General features: G+C 42.5%; 1 protein-coding gene and 2 non-coding genes across 3 annotated transcripts in view; 1 reads left to right on the top strand and 2 right to left on the bottom strand.

The window, feature by feature from the left end:
• Nucleotides 1-17,500, bottom strand: part of LOC145415715 (uncharacterized) — a 243,273-nt gene that overhangs the window by 118,159 nt on the left and 107,614 nt on the right. The window lies entirely within an intron of this gene.
• On the top strand, nt 6,547-6,618 carry TRNAE-CUC (transfer RNA glutamic acid (anticodon CUC)). Its single transcript has one exon. It is a non-coding gene; the product is annotated as a tRNA-Glu (tRNA).
• On the bottom strand, nt 13,965-14,036 carry TRNAE-CUC (transfer RNA glutamic acid (anticodon CUC)). The gene has a single exon. It is a non-coding gene; the product is annotated as a tRNA-Glu (tRNA).

Genomic DNA, 17,500 nt, shown 5'->3' with positions numbered 1-17,500 from the left:
GAAGAGGGGAGACAGGGAAGTTGAAGGAAGGAGGTGAAAGGAGGAAGGTGAGAATAAGGAGGTGACAAGTGAGAGGGACGGTGAGAATATGGGAGGAAGGTGCAAAGTGAAGGAGAGAGGGAGGGAGAGAAGTGAAGAATGGGTAGAAAGTGAGGGAGGAAAGGCAAGAATTAAGGTAAGGAAACTAATAAATGACGGAGGAAAGTAACTATGTGATGGATTTGCGGTGAGATGTGGTGGAGGACGATGAAATGTAAGAATGGGCAGATGCAATGTGAGAGGGGACGCGGGAAATGAGGGTAGTGTGGTGAGAACTGAGGGTTTACGAAAAACGAGAGGGAAAGAAGACTATAGTGAAGATGAGAAAAGATGGGAGAAAAGTGAGAAGTGAGGGAAGAAAAATGAGAGGTGAGGCAGGGGCGCCCTAATCCCTCCCACAATAAACACCGTCCCTCCTAAACGTTAAAGCCCCCTGGTTAGGCCCACACTCAGGGGTCTTAAACCAGTCCTGTAAGCCTAGACCACCCAATGCATTACACTCAGCTACAAAGATTTTACAAATATTATGACAAACATTTTACAGATTGGCCCTTTTCACTACGATGAGGTCTTGTATATTTTATTTTTGCCGCAACTCTACGATTTTATCCACCTGATGGAAGACCTCATGTGCTGAAGGACTTTATGGAGGTTATTGATGTAACCCGTCCTGTTCGAAAAGTCTCACCTAAAAAAAAAAAATAAATAAATAAATAAAAAAAACGGCGTCTTCGGACTGAAAGTGTTAAACAAGCACGAATGCAGTCAACAATTCCTCTGAATAGTCACTTGACCATATCCAGCTCAAAATAGCCCACTGGAGAACTCGCCAGGAAGTTCACTGGGTAAAGAGAGCCCTGCCTCCACTCCAAGTCACTGGGATATGTCATGGGAACAAGCTGATGTTCTATGACACAGTATTAAGCCTCAATGTCATGTGGACAACCATAAAACAATATCTGAGCCTCCACACATAAATGCTCTATCTTGATCACCCTCTCTCGCAAAAGATGGTGACACCACGACGAAGAAACACTTACCTATACACGCACTCACTCGGGTCACACAGGTCATTATGGCAACACGTTTCATCCGCACACATACCTTCAAGTCATTCCCATATGCACAACTCATTTCCACTCATTCCCACTTCGGAACGATTCCAGTTATTCATATACTGTGTGTGGGTGTGGGTGTGTATTATATATATATATATATATATATATATATATATATATATATATATATATATAGATAGATAGATAGATAGATAGATAGATAGATATAGATATAGATATATATAGATATATATAGATATATATATAGATATAGATATATCGAGAGATATATTATATATATATATATATATATATATATATATATATATATATCTATCTATCTATCTATATATATATATATATATATATATATATCTATATATATATATATCTATCTATATATATATATATCTATTTATATATATATATATATCTATCTACCTATTTATATATATATCTATATATCTATCTATCTATCTATCTATCTATATATATCTATCTATCTATCTATCTATTTATATATATATATATATATATATATATATATATATAAGGAATATACCGTATAAGATGAGGGAAACGACGCAGGGGAGGGAGGGAGGAAAATAAAGGAAGAACAGAAGGAGAAGGGAGGATGATAAGGAAGTGACGGAGGCAGAGTAACACAGTTACCAACGAGTTACAGAGCTAGATACAAGGATCAACCACACCTTACGACCCCAGCCAGGTGGTCCGACCTTCACGTTAAGGGTAATGCTTAACCTCAGATAAGCGAGGGAGATAAGGAGAGAATAAAAGAAGCAAAGTGGAGAAAGACAGAGAGCGAATGAAAGCATAAAGATAAGGAGATAAGGGAGAGAGATAAGGAGACAAGGGAGAGAGAGATAAGGAGACAATGGAAGGAAAAGCAGAGTGGAGAGAGAGAGAGAGAGAGAGAGAGAGAGAGAGAGAAGGAAACTGATGGGAGGGGAAGAAGACATAAAAGGATGTAACTGAGGGAGAGGGAGGGAAAGGAAAGTGAGGAAAATGGACAGGGAGGGTGGGAGATGGGATCAAGAAAAGACAGTCTCTCTCTCTCTCTCTCTCTCAGCATGAGTTTGGGCGTGTGATAAGTAGATTTAGGATACTTTGTTCGTGTGTGTGTGTGTGTGTGTGTGTGTGTGTGTGTGTGTGTGTGTGTGTGTGTGTGTGTGTGTGTGTGTGTGTGTGTGTGTGTGTGTGTGTGTGTGTGTGTGTGTGTGTGTGTGTGTGTGTGTGTGTGTGTGTGTGTGTGTGTAAGAGAGACCTTCAGAGAACCAATTTAACGCTGTTTATATTCTCCTCAGTGTTACCAGGAAGGATGTTACCAGGTGCATGTGTTGTCCAGGGAAGGGGTAGGGGTAGAGGTAAGGGTAGGGGTTGGGGTAGAGGTAGGGGTAGGGGTTGGGGCGGGGGTAGGGGTTGGGGCGGGGGTAGGGGTGGGGGTGGGGTTGGGGCGGGGGTAGGGGTGGGGGTGGGGTTGGGGGTGGGGGGAATGGGGACTGCAAAGTGGACGTTAGCGACAGCATAGTACGAAAAGCTGGAGGGAGGGAGGGAATAAAGTAGGACGGAAGGTAGGAAAAAAATGGAAGAAAAAAAGAAAAATGAACGAAGGAAAGAAAGAAAAGGAGCAAGGGTGAAAGGAAGGAAAGAAAGGAAAAAGGAAGCATGGAAGAAAATGAAAAAAAAAATATCAAAATGAAGTAGGGGTGGGGATAATGGGGACTGCAAGGTAATAGGTCTCAATGCCAAGGCGGAACTAACGGAAGGAACAACGAAAAAAGAAAGAGAAAAGGATACGCAAAAAGATGTTGGTGTGGACGAAACGTTGACGCTACAAATCCTCTTGATATTAATGAGAATAAAACACAAAGCATTCTCGACGGGTATGGATGCTCCCTGACACCTCTTCCTTAGCGATTTATTTTGATGAGTGGTTAACATCCTTTTCTATGTTACCTATGCAGAGTATGGCGATATTGGGAGGCTTTATTTCAGAAGAGGAGAGTAAGGTGTAATAGGCAGAATAAATCGCTTAGGAATAGGTGTTAGGGAACTTCCTCAACCGAAGAGAATACGGGCTCAGGAGATGGGATAGGTAAGGGACAGGAGAAAATGGGAATTGGGGAAACGAAAACGAAGTATATATAGATTGCAGAAATAATAAGACAAGGATAGAAGAAATATACGAAGAGATATAAAGAACCAGGAAAAAGATGAAAGTGTACTGAGAAAAAGAAGGACGGAAGGAAAAGAATGAAAAAGAAAATTACTGAAGTTGTAGCTCAGTGGTCACAACACAGCTGGCCCTTGAGGAGATAAGGGGGAGGGGTGAGAGAAGAGATAGGAGGAGAAAGAAAGAGGGAGTGGAGAGGCTGGTGGAGGAAAGAGGAACGGACTGGAAGAAGGATGAGAGAAGGACGAAGAGGGGGGGGAAAGGAAAGAAGGAAGGACAGAAGGTGCGTAGGAGACAGACAGACAGATAGATAGATATAGAGAGAGAGAGAGAGAGAGAGAGAGAGAGAGAGAGAGAGAGAGAGAGAGAGAGAGAAGCAACAAGTACGATTATTCACTCTTACTTCGTGCCTAAAAAAGACCCTAATATTTTATAGGATTCCCTGAGGTGGAAACGAAGGAAATGCACACAGTATTCACATTTATCATCACCACTGGACGATTTTATTCACTCTTTTTTTAGTTCATCTTTCTTGCACCTCTTCACCTGTCTCTTCCTTCCAGGTGGACTTAAAGCTCTTTCCACTAACACTTTCACTACTGTTTCCCGTTAGTCGAGAGAATAAAGTATGACAACAGCAATTAATTTACCAGTTAACTAACTGAAATGGCGGGGGACAGGATGGCATGGAGGCGATTTGTTTGTGGCCACCCCTTACGGAATTAATGTGACTGGCAATAGATAGATAATTAAACAAGTACCTACTGTGGTGAAGTGGTTAACCCCTTCACTACGGTGACGCCAAATAATAATAATCTTGAAGAAACCATCTGTATGTAAAAAGAGGTCTATGAACGCAATCCCCAACCCCTCCAGTTCGAAGCCTCTCTCCTCACCTGAATAAAATCGTCAGGACACAGCTCAGCAGAAGGGGTTAATGACGGCTACACCCAATCCCTCTGGCTCAAAAATATCTCCTAAGATGAACATACTCGTCAGGATATAGTAAGAAAAAATAAAGAAGGCGTCCTGGTAATGAAGTGGTTAAGGGAATGATTTTGCACTGTAAAATCCCTTGGTTGTACTCTTACGTGGCTTTGGACATTGTGTAACACCTCTTCGTTAGCGACTTAGTCCGTAATTTACACTTCAGTATCCTCTTCTAAATGAATACTGTAAACTGTGTCAACATGAAAACTCTTTGACTAAAATACCAAAGGATGTGAAGGTGTAATATACAAAGTAAATCGCTAAGAAAGAGGTGTTACGAAGCCTTCTACGCCATCTAGAATACGGCCCAAGGTAATATCTAAACAGGCTTGGGGTTCCTAACTAATGAAACGAGATAACGAGCCTTCGGATTAATGCCGATTAGCGGATTAGCAAGGCCTTATTAGTCTCTGTTTGTCTGTCTGTCTGTCTGTCTGTCTGTCTCTCTCTCTCTCTCTCTCTCTCTCTCTCTCTCTCTCTCTCTCTCTCTCTCTCTCTCTCTCAGCCCCAAAAGGGACTCCCATGATAATATCGAGGCTTCCCCCAGGCTTTGTGTTGGGTCCCAGTCTGTTTTTATGGCTCTCAATCATTAGGCCATCTTCCTCATTCCTCCCTTCCTTCAGTTCTTTCTCTGCTTTCTTCATTCACTTTCTATCTACTGCCTTCCTGTTCATCAAGGTATCTTTCATTCTCTTCCTCATTCCTTCTTTCCTTCATTTTCGCTCTACTCTCTTCATTCACTTTCCATCCTCTGCCTTCTTATTCGTTCGGGTATCTTTCATTCTCTTCCTCATTCCTTTCTTTTCACTTCTTTCTTCATTCACCTTCTGTCTTCTGTTTTCTATTCATCAGGGCATTTTCCTTTTCTTTCCTCATTTCTTGCTATGTTCATGAGGCCATTCTCATTTCTTTTCCTCAGTGCTTCCTTCATTCCTCTTTTGCGCTTCATTTCCCAATTGTTTTTCTTCATTCTAACAGCATCTCATTCTTTCCTTCATTCCTCTTTTCCTGTTTCATTCTTAGTTCACTTTTCATTCTCAGTTCTCCACTACTTAATCGCCACCCTCCATCTCTCTCTGTATTCTCCCATGCAAACACGGCGCAATATCGTACATCAGGAGAGAGAGAGAGAGAGAGAGAGAGAGAGAGAGAGAATGCTACTCTTATTTATTTTTTAGGCTAAGAAAAAACGTCAAAAAAAAAAGGCACAGCAAAGAAACAAGCAACTAACCCCTTCAGCCCGAGGATGTATTTTGCGTGTGTGTGTTTTTTTTTAATAACTGCATTTAATAATATTCGAATTACAAGGGGTCCCTCTGGTCCAGGGGGCTAGGACCAATCTTCACTAACCCCTTCATTCTCTCTCTCTCTCTCTCTAACCCGAGACAATTATTCCCTTAACTTAAAGAGATATCACTATTTGAAGAGGGTTAATGGAATATTCTTATTATATCAATCTGTTTACCATTCATGTTTCCCGTAATATTTCCACGACGTGACTTTTTCTGTTTGTGTAGACTTTCCTATTTATTTTCTTGTCGGCTTAGGAGGAGGGGAGGGGAAGCCTTCTCACCTGACTGCTCTTTTCTTCAATTCACTGGACCGACAGGACTATCACAGCTGTGGCATTTCTTACAACAAACAGCCATCAAAAGGACAGTCAGGGGCAAAATTCTGACTACTCATCCACGACGTCCTCTTCATATCTGTTGCTTTCCTCCCAGACGCCTCATATCAAAGCAAAACATCTATGGGCAAAGAATTACACTATGCCTCTCCCAGTTCAGAACAAATAGCAAGCAGAGGAAAGCAAAAGGTAGAAGAGGTGAAATGCTGGGTGAACTTTCGGCCCGACTGTACCAATGGGTTTCTGGCCGTCTGCTCTCCACTATACGCTGATGTGCTTGTGCTTAATATACACCCTTTTTTTCACCCCCACCTTCCTTCTCCCCCTTCACCCCACCTTATCTCCCTCGACGCACCCCAAAAGGTATCTTTATTGGTGGAATCATTAGACACGGCCGGCTGAATGGAGGAAGATGGGGCACCAGATTATAGAAGGGAGGGTCATGTTCTTTCACTAATCTCTCTTTCGTTTCTCTTCTCACTCCTCTGAACTTTATCGTCCTCTTTATATATATATATATATATATATATATAAGACAGAGATTCTACTGCAGGTCTCTCTCTTCGCTTTTTCGTTATCTTACCGTTTGTGTTCGAGCAGTTGTTTTTAACTGTGTGCGACACCGCAATATTACAACCTTCCGTGTGGTCTAGTGGCTAGGATACGCGGCTCTCACCCGCGAGGCCCGGGTTCGATTCCCGGCACGGGAACATTTTCCAAAACCGACGAATGAGAACACAGCACCGAATGTACAGTATACAGAAGCACTGTTTATTGATGGAGGGTCTAAGTCGGGTAGAAACTGTTGTATCCTCACAATAAATACCACTTCAGGATGCGGGTATAATTTATTCAATATGAACAATAATTGCACTATGCAATCAAGACCAACTGACACCGCCACTAATATATTACATCTTGAGAGGAAAGACACAATGACTGAGTCTCAAAATTTCACGTACTGTACAAATGACCCCAAGTGTCTGTCATAAAGTTAGCGATAGACTGTGTGTGATATGACAACAGTAATGGGATTCTTTATGTTCCCCTGTAGCTGGCTGAATGGCACTAGACAGCCTCTTCACCCGCACACGTCGCGTCAACTATACCTTATCTGGGTAACATGACTATTTTATTCAGCTGAAGGAAAGTCATACATTCCTGAGTGTTAAATTTACCTTCATTAACACTTCAAGGTTTCTTCAACTTAAGCATTTTTTTTTTTTCTGGCTTATAACATATGATTTTACTCAGCTGAAGGTGAGTCATAAAAGCCAGTGTGTTATCAGTGGTCAGACTATAACGTAATTAAGTACTTCCTCCGTGTGTACAAAGACTGAAGCTCAAGTCTCTTTAACAGGAACTAAACACAACTGTATACCCTGCCATCTCTTCGTCTGTTCCTACAATATCATATCATCATTTTCTCTCTCTCTCTCTCTCTCTCTCTCTCTCTCTCTCTCTCTCTCTCACACACACACACACACACACACAAGATACACTATCTCCTTTCCTTAACTCCATCCTTTTCTATACCCCTCTTCCTCTCATTCTTCCCCCTCCCCGCATCTTTTTTCTCTTTTTCCTCTTCTCATCCGTACCACTAACCAAGCCCCTCCTGCTCACCCCAAATACCCCCTCCCTCTTCTCCTTCTCCCCCTCCTCTGACCAACCCCCCTATAAACCCGCCTTGCGTCTCGATTAGCCGTGTTATCAGGAGGTCGTGGGGTCCAGACGCGATAATAACACAGGGGATCAGGAGAGGCGATGTGTCAGATCTGGGACAGTGTGTCAGGTGTGCCGGATAGGGTGTCAGTCAGGTTTGGAGGAATTCTGTCAGCTATTCTACACATTCTGCCAGTCAAATAAATAAAAATAAATAAATAAATAAATAAATAAAATCTCCAGTATTTTAGCCTCTCCCCTTTGTCATTTCCGTTCATATCTGAGGTAATTTCAATCAGCTCTTATTCACGTTTTTTTGGCTAGAAGAGCTTTAAAACACACACACTCTCTCTCTCTCTCTCTCTCTCTCTCTCTCTCTCTCTCTCTCTCTCTCTCTCTCTCTCGATGTAGGACAGTCTGCCACATCTATGAGTAGTGTGCCAATCAGGAGTGACGAAACTCTACCTGCCGATCGTCACGTTCTTTCTGGCACCATTGGAAACAATTATGGACTACGCTCCCAATCTCTCCCTTTTTTTTCAGACTTAGGGGATAATGAACCAAGCCTGGACCAAAGGTCCATTTTAACTAGCACATTTTTTAATTTGTATGAGAAGTTGCTTTTCTGGGGAATTTAGTGTTTTAGGTTACCATCCTCTTTTTTCAGTAGATAAAACCCCATATCAGAGGAAATGATGCTGTGATAAAAATATAAGCGGTATATATTTTAACCAAAAAAACAATTCTTCGTCCTTAACCTAGGCGGCTTTTGAACTCAACAATTCCATCCCTAAGACTTAACCTAGATTTTTATCTGACTGGAATGAGTTGAGACACCACACAAACTAGACCTAACCATGGCATCCTAACAATGAAAATCACATCTTCAACACTAACCTTGGCATAAATCTCTTAATCCTATCCACTCAAACCCTAATGATTCTTCCCACAAATTTTCATTCTCTGATAAGCACAACTGGTCAACTCTGCAACAGCCTCCTTAATCACCTTCCACCGCCAACGACCTCTAGTCTTGTGAAGGCAGTACCCTAGATACAAATAAGACAAAGACAAAAATTAGCACTCACTGTTTCCTATTCTCTTCTAAATGCAAATCCACCGAGAGGAAAATTAAAATACACAACAATAAGAGTACTATCATTAGAGTACCCGGTGAAAATGGCCACACATTCATTCTTAACCTGACAGGAGTTCCATGGCATTATATCCTGATTTACCTGTTGATGGTTAAACGCGATTCTTCTTAACACTGTGGGAACTTTTCGATACGATGGGGTAGATTTAGTTTTTACGAGTCGTCCGATAAACCGAAAGACTAAAAAGGAACAAGACGTTATCTGATTGAAGGGGCTACGACTCAGGAATGTAATAATGTTCTGCAACACACACACACACACACACACACACACACACACACACACACACACACACACACACACACACACACACACACACACACAAAAGGCTTGTTATATCTCTACCAAACAAACACTGTGTAGCAGCACTGAAAATAAAACTATCTTTCCAGATTTCACTTAAATGATCTTCCGAATTATGCACGATTTTTCTTTGACTCAAGAAACACTGAAATTATAATCATACTAACCCTTAAACAGCAAAAATAAATGAAAAAATCAGAAAAAAAGTAAAAGATAAGAACCCTTTCGAACGAAACTCAGAAAGCACTCTCTCCTAACAGTATATAACCCAGGAAATTATTAGTTTGAATAATGAAAGAAAGGAAAACCCTTAAATCCGATAAAATTATTTTACAAAAATGAATTTTGTGTGTGTGTGTGTGTGTGTGTGTGTGTATATATATATATATATATATATAGTATATAAAATGCAATGGGGAAGAAAACTGGAAGGTCAAAGAGGAAGGGAGTGAAAAATACGAAGACATAAGAAATAAAGATGGAAATAAACCCCAACAACAACAACGACGACGACAAACTACAAGGACCTGGAATAGTAGTGGTAATATGTGTCCCGCCCCCCTTCTCTCTCTCTCTCTCTCTCTCTCTCCAGCTGCCAATTAGCTATGATGATAATGACAGGTTATCCTCAGCGTCCTAAACTCAACCAGGAAGTAGATTAACCCCCTAATGGGCTAAAGGCTAATGTGTGTGTGTGTGTGTGTGTGTGTGTGTGTGTGTGTGTGTGTGTGTGTGTGTGTGTGTGTGTGTGTGTGTGTGTGTGTGTGTGTGTGTGTGTGTGTGTGTGTGTGTGTGTGTGTGTGTGTGTGTGAGAGAGAGAGAGAGAGAGAGAGAGAGAGAGAGAGAGAGAGAGAGAGAGAGAGAGAGAGAGAGAAAATAAACTCGCTGTCCCCCGAAATTTAACGATTAACTGATTCACACCGACGACGTAATTTTTCGTGTTATGCTCGCTGCCTCCGGACGATTTTATTCAGCCGAAGAGATAATTTTTGTACCGGAGGGCTTAAATAGTCGTAAACATCCCCTTCACTACTACACCCTTTTCACCTCAACTTGGCTCAGATTCTCGTCCTTTTGCAACTTATTTCACGTAGCTCAGTGGCTGAAAAAGACACTACTACGGCTCTGCATCCTTTCCACAGCGCTTTATCATGTGTAACACCATACTTTCGTGTTGCTCTAGGGTTACAATGTTGCATTCAAGATGGAGGGGAGACTGATTTTAGGCCAAGTTAGAATAAAATGAGTACAGTGACTCTTCTGAAGGTGAATAAAAATCGTCTGTTGGTACTGATTAAAGTGAAAGTTACGTTATTGGACTGAAGGAGTTACCGACAGAGTAATGTATGTCTCTCTCTCTCTCTCTCTCTCAGTTCCCCTCCCCTCACATCACCCTCTGTGTTACGCTATCCCGCTATACCGTGTTAAAAATATCGTAGGCGTATCAGAGGCGAGGTTATTGAGTGTCAAGCCTTGATACCTGACGCCCCGGCTGAAAATAGACCTATAGTGGGGGTGAGGGAGGGGGCAGGGGGAGGGGGAGGGGGCAGGGGGAGGGGGAGGGGGCAGGGGGAGGGGGAGGGGAGCATAGAGGAGGATGGGAGAAAAGCGAGGAGGAAATGAGGGCGAGGGGAAGAGAGAGAAGATCGGGATGTAGATGGGAGGAGAGGAAGAGGGTGAAGGGGAATAGAGACAACGATGGAAAAGAATGACGTTCGAGAGGCAACGGAGTAAAGAGGGAAGGGAAGTGAATAGAAAGGAAACAGCGATATGACAAGTGTGGGGTAGTTTACAGAATGACACACCAAATGGCTTCCAGTAATCCCAATTTACTTGTACTACGCTGGGTGGAAAATATATGAACAACAAATGGATTCCTCTACCGGGCTTAGGGATTTCAGCCGGATATGGTTTTTAGGTACAAAGCCGAATGATTGGCTTTCTTTCTTTCTTTCTTTTTTTCACACAACGCTGTCCAGGGGGGTGAATAACCTAGCCCTGGTCCCTATACTCCCAGCGGGGCAATATAGGACTGAATGATAGCTGGATCAAATTTGCAATAAAGTAAAACGACTGTCCCTGCATCCCGACGAGGCAATAAGGGACTGAATGATGGGTGGATCAAATCTAAATAGAATTAAACGACTAGTTGGTGTATAAAAGTCCATGGCAGTGAGGTGGTTTCTGAACACTGAAATAAATAATCTATCTATCTATCTACCGCCAGACACCATAATCCCGCAAAGGGTGGCTGACACTGAGTTAGTTGTTTTACAGGGAGGGGCACTAACCCTCCACCAACCCACTTCTTGACACGTAGGGAGCACGCATGGTTTGGTTATATGGTTACCACCCAGCGCTGTAAATGGTTTCTTGGCTTAGGAAACCATTTGGCTTGTCACTCAATGTAAAGCCACCTGTAAAGGAAAGAAAAGGAATAAGAAGTGACAGGAAAGATAGGAGAAATAGGAAGAGAAGAGGGCAGGCACAGAAAAAGAATGACAAAAGCTAAGGAAGTAGGCAGCACTACATCAAGTGAGTGGATGATGGTCGCCACCACCTACTGACGGATTTTGAGTGTTTAGGATTAAATTATATATAAGCCTTTGTTCTGGAATCTGCCATGTGAATCATTAACATCAATAATGACGTGGAGGAATAAGACGTTGGGTTGAAGAGATACAAGTGAATGAAGAGAAGTGGAGAAAGAGACAGGTGAATGGGATCAAAGGGGAAGGAAAAGTGAGAAGCAAGAGAAGAGGAAAGAGTGGACAGAATGAGAGCTGAAGGAACTGAAGAAAAGGAAAGAATGGTGAAGGCAGGGTAAAGAGGAAACTGACATGAGAGGAAGGGAACAGAAGGTATGAGTGGGTGTCGAAACAACTGATCCACTGACTAGGAGAAGAGTAAACTGGAGTAAAAGGGAATGTAAGTTGAGGAACAAGAAGCTGGGGTAGAAGGGCTCTGAATTAGAGCTGAAGGAACTGCAGGGAAAATTATACACACAAGGGGAGCTGCAAGGCTTGGTGGATGAGTTTGAGAGAGTGTGTAAGAAACGGAATCTAAAGGTGAATGTAGGGAAAAGTAAAGTGATGGTCTTTGAGAGAGGTGAAGTCAGTGAATGTACAGCGAGGTTGGATGGTAAGGAATTGGAAAATGTGAGTACGTTTAAGTACTTGGGTAGTGTGATGAGTAAGGATGGAGGTTTGGAGGGTGAAGTGCTTGAAAGGGTACAGCAGGGAAGAAAGGTTGCTGGTTCTTTGAAAGCAGTGATAAGAAACAGGGAAGTGAGCATGGAAGTGAAAAAGTTACTACATGACAGTATTGTGATACCAACTCTAACGTATGGAAGTGAAGCTTGGACATTGTTGGAAGGACACAAGTCAAGAGTGAGAGCAGTGGAAATGAGTTATTTAAGAAGAGCCTGTGGAGCCACATGGAGAGACAGGCTGACGAATGAGGATATAAAGGAGCGTTGTGGTGTTGATGTGGATGTGATAGGAAGCGTTATGAGGAACACACTGAGGTGGTTTGGCCATGTGGAGAGGATGGAGGGTCAAAGACTGACGAAGAGAGTGTATGTGAGTGAGGTGGAGGGGGAAAGAGGGAGGGGGAGGCCGAGGATGAGATGGAGAGATGGGGTGGAGAGGTATATGAGAGAGGGGGGTGTGAGTTGGGAGCAGGGCAGTGAAATGGCGGGGGACAGGGCGACTTGGAGGCGATTTGTTTGTGGCCACCCCAAACGGGATTGAGGCGTCTGGCAATAGATAGATAGATAGATGAGGAAACTGAGGGAAAACGAACAGAGTTCAGGAGCGGATGAGACAGAAAGAGTAAACAGAATGAGATATAAAGAACTGAAGAGAACAGCAGGAATAAGATGGAAGAGGACAGTGATGAGAAGTAAGCAGAAAGGAGGAAGCACTAAAATTCAAGCACTCAGTCGCACTTACTCCACACCGTTGTTGCTTTCTGTCCTATCTTACCCAAGCCTGTCGTGAAACTGAATGACGTGAGGGTTACAGTCAGAGGGGATGTTGGTGAGTGAAGTGGGAAGGGGAGAAGTGATGATGATATATAAGAGGAAGGGAACGGAATGAGGCAGGGGGAAAAAAGGAGGCATGTGCGGCAGAGGTAGGAGTAGGAAAAAGAGAGGGGAAAATGAAGACGGAACAGACGCGTGCCAAAGAATGGGGACTGAATTTATTGTTACATTGGGAAGAATTAATACTGTAGGGACTGACAGGGCAAGGAGAAGCTGAAAATTAAGAGGAAGGACGTGGCATGCGACCGGAAAAAAAGAGGGAAGTGCGTCATAGGGATGGGGTAAGAGAAAGTGTGTGAATATGAATATGGGGCAGAATGTGGCAAAGAAAGGGGATTGAATGAAAGAGTCAGAGGCAAAACGATAAATGCTGTGGGGACGGAAGGGGAAAGGCGATGCAGATATTTAAGAAGAAGGAAAGGGAATGCAGCAGAAGGCAAGATGGAAATGTGGCTGAAAAAGGAAGAGGAAATCAAAGACAGGGAATAAAGCTGAGAAAAAAAAAAGAAAAGAAAAGAAAAACTGAATTTGATTACAGTACGAAAAAGTGCTGTGGGGAAGGACGGGGAAAAGTGATGCTGAAATATAAGAGGATGGAAAGGGAACGGGGGAGGGGGTAAAATAGAGGTGAAAAGAATTATATCAATACAAAGAAATAAGTGATTAGTGAGAAGATACAACAGTTTCGGCCCCACCTGGACAACTCACGGCGCTGCAGAATCAAGACACGATCATAAACGCATGGTGGAGGAGGAAGGAATGATGAAGAAAAGGACATGGCTGACGCGCAAAGACGGTCGTATTCTACTCTGGGCAGCTAAGGAAGCATCGCAGCACCTCTTTCTTGTACTGCTTATACGGGTACCTTCGATAGTTTGGGAAAACGTTCCCGTGCCGGGAATCGAACCCGGGCCTCGCGGGTGAGAGCCGCGTATCCTAGCCACTAGACCACACGGGAGATGGTATACCTGTGGCTAACACAACACTTGAAACTACTCCCTTAAACGGTACGTACAAAAACGGTAGCTTTAGCAAGGCTGAAAATCCACTGCCATGCCTGAAGAACTTCACACTGTTGGTCAACGTGTGTGTGTGTGTGTGTGTGTGTGTGTGTGTGTGTGTGTGTGTGTGTGTGTGTGTGTGTGTGTGTGTGTGTGTGTGTGTGTGTGTGTGTGTGTGTGTGTGTGTGTGTGTGTGTGTGTGTGTGTGTGTGTGTGTGTGTGTGTGTGTGTGTGTGTGTGTGTGTGTGTGTGTGTGTGTGTGTGTGTGTGTGTGTGTGTGTGTGTGTGTGTGTGTGTGTGTGTGTGTGTGTGTGTGTGTGTGTGTGTGTGTGTGTGTGTGTGTGTGTGTGTGTGTGTGTGTGTGTGTGTGTGTGTGTGTGTGTGTGTGTGTGTGTGTGTGTGTGTGTGTGTGTGTGTGTGTGTGTGTGTGTGTGTGTGTGTGTGTGTGTGTGTGTGTGTGTACAATTTTCTTTAACCATAAGGTTGCCGATACCTACCAGCATACAAATGCCAGTGAGTTCCTTCAGTAGTTTAGCCCTTTAAGTTTACGACGTCTACTTTATATTCTTCCTGCCACCAGACGGTTTTGTATCGCTTACTGAACACCTTCACACCTTTCATGGCATAAGAGTCTATTGGTAACTGTTTCTAACCCCATTACTACGACAGGTTCTCCCCAAAGCTTATTAAACCGTCTAGAAGCATAAAAAACAGAACGATGAACACGTTAAGGAAGGAAGGAAGGAAAGAGAAGGAAAAACGAGGGTACGCGAGGAATCAGAACAGAGAAAGGGAACGACAAAAAGGGCGGAAGGTAGAGGGCAGAGAAAGGAAATGGGAAAACTAAGAGAACAGGACGTCGGACGGAATGAGGGATATCAAGTGCCATATCAACAGAAAAAAATAAATACATAAATAACAGCCGTAAAATTAAACATGAGAGAGCGAAGGGGAGAAGGAACCACTAATTATTAACATTATTTGGAAGGCATAATGGAAAAATACATGAAATTCCCCCCAAATATTTCTATGGTATTTGCGTTAAGTACAGTAAAATGAAGCCTAGCAATTTCCTATTCTAACAGCGTATTAAATTTGATTAATTTATGAAGGGTTTGCTTACACATCTGAATACTCAGTTTTAATAAGCAGATAAATTCTCTCTCTCTCTCGGGGAATATAGAAAAACAGGAAATGGGGGAAATGGAGATAATTGGGTGTCGGAAGGAATAAGGGATATTATATGTCAAGGGAGCCGACAAAACACAATTCTCTCTCTCTCTCTCTCTCTCTCTCTGGTAGGCCTAATGGAGGAGGGTGGAGGTGCGATTAAGAGGTGAGGAAAAGTGTGAAGGAGGGAGGTAGGTTATTAGGAAGAGAAAGAACTGTATGGAGTGAAGGAAGGGAAAAGGAGAAATGAAGAGCAGAGGGAGAGGTGAAGGAAGGAGAAGAGAGGTGAGGGAGGGAAGAGAAAAAGATGTAGAATGTGGAAAGGAGTGAATGAACACACACACACACACACACACACACACACACACACACACACACACACACACACACACACACACACACACACACACACACAAATAAATGGTTAGGGAGGGAAAGAAAGCCTGTTAAAATCCTCTAGGGTCACTTTCGGTCCACGCACACACACACACACACACACACACACACACACACACACACACACACACACACACACACACACAAATAAATGGTTAGGGAGGGAAAGAAAGCCTGTTAAAATCCTCTAGGGTCACTTTCGGTCCACGCCCCTGCATACCTGTGAAAATAAGAGGTGTCGGGAGAGATGCTGGGAAGGAGGTGTCAGGGAGGAGGTGTTGGGGAGGAGGTGTCGAAGGGGGAGGTGTCTGGGGAGGAGAGGTGACTGGGGGGAAATTTTTGTGATAGGTGACTCCTCTGTCTTTCTGCCTATAATTATCTACTCCTTATCAATTGCCTGACGCCCCATCCTGTGAGAAGTGGAATACGGGATGTTATGTGTTGAAGGGGCTAAAAAAAAAAACTAACGTTCCCCCCTCCCCACCTCGTGTGTGTGTGTGTGTGTGTGTGTGTGTGTGTGTGTGTGTGTGTGTGTGTGTGTGTGTGTTTCCGTCCTTGTGCAGTTAGCGACACCTAAGCTTGAGTTCTGACGAAATAGAGACAGAAAATACAAAAAGATATACAAAGATTCGACTATCTCTCATGTAAGAAAAGCGAGAGAGTAAATATCAGTGTAATATAAATACAGAATTATTATAAAGGGAAGCCTCACCCCTTAACTACGACAATATAATTTTTATCTAATTCGCATTATGCCCACGTGATTTTATTCAGTTATGGGGAGAATATTAAAATTAAAAGAATTATTATATAGCCTAAATTAACCTTTTTTCTACTTGAGGTCCTTCCCATGTAAAGAGAAGCGAAAGAAAGAAAGAAAGGAAAAAAGAAAGAAAGAAAAGGAAAAAAGAAAGAAAAGGAAAAGGAAAGAAAGGAAAAGAAACAAGAAAGAAAGAAAAGGAAACAAGAAAGAAAGGGAAAAGGAAAGAAAGGAAAGGAAAAAAGAAAGACGAGCCAAAAAGAAAGAAAAATAAAAAAAGATACAAGCTCTGTCTGGTATAAAAAAAAAAAAAAAAAAAAAAAAAAAAAAAAAAAAAAAAAAAGAGGTTGAACAGATAAATAATAAAGGACATCCTCAAGCTAAGGGGTTACCATCTGCCACTTTAATAAGATTCAGACAGCTGGACAAAACCGCAAAGAAGTGAGGCAGCAGTGAGACAGATACATACCCAAAGCCTTCATCTAATGCATCTTTTACTGACTGCCCTTCCACATTTGAGACAGTTACACCTTTCAATATGGTGATTTCGTTTTACAGTTTGTTCTTACTTTTTGAGAGAGAGAGAGAGAGAGAGAGAGAGAGAGAGAGAGAATTTGTCAACCTGGAAAATATATCTCGTAATCAAGATGTTAATTCTGTATCTATCGCCGCCACCCTTAAAGATGGTGACGAGTTTTTAATTTCTTTTCTCGCAGTTGTCCGACAATTTTATCCGACTTAATAACTACATGTTGTAATGAAGGTGTTGCTTAATTCCATATCTATCGGCCCGAGTTGGAAAAGTCTCACTCTAAGCTAAAGAAAAACCGTCAGATAGCAGCATGGTTAAAAAATGAAAAATGGACAAAAGCCACAAGGAAGGGACCAAGCTGACACAATACGCATTCCCTAGGGCTTCACATAATGCATTCCTTTATTACTTCTCTATGTTGCCCTTCCATAAATGTGGTAGTTATCAGGTCTAGACACTTTCTTCTGTTGTTGCTGGTATTATCGTCATTATATTCCGAAACTGGACACAGATACACAAGGCTAAGGTCTTCTCTGTTACTCAAATTGGGTGCTATGAAAATC

This window comes from Coenobita brevimanus, chromosome 103 (assembly GCF_032717465.1).
Source record: "Coenobita brevimanus isolate Jiangsu-jjx chromosome 103, ASM3271746v2, whole genome shotgun sequence".
NCBI lineage: Eukaryota > Metazoa > Arthropoda > Malacostraca > Decapoda > Coenobitidae > Coenobita > Coenobita brevimanus.
Note: the sequence above shows the minus strand (reverse complement) of the source record. Positions and strands in the feature narration are given on the sequence as shown.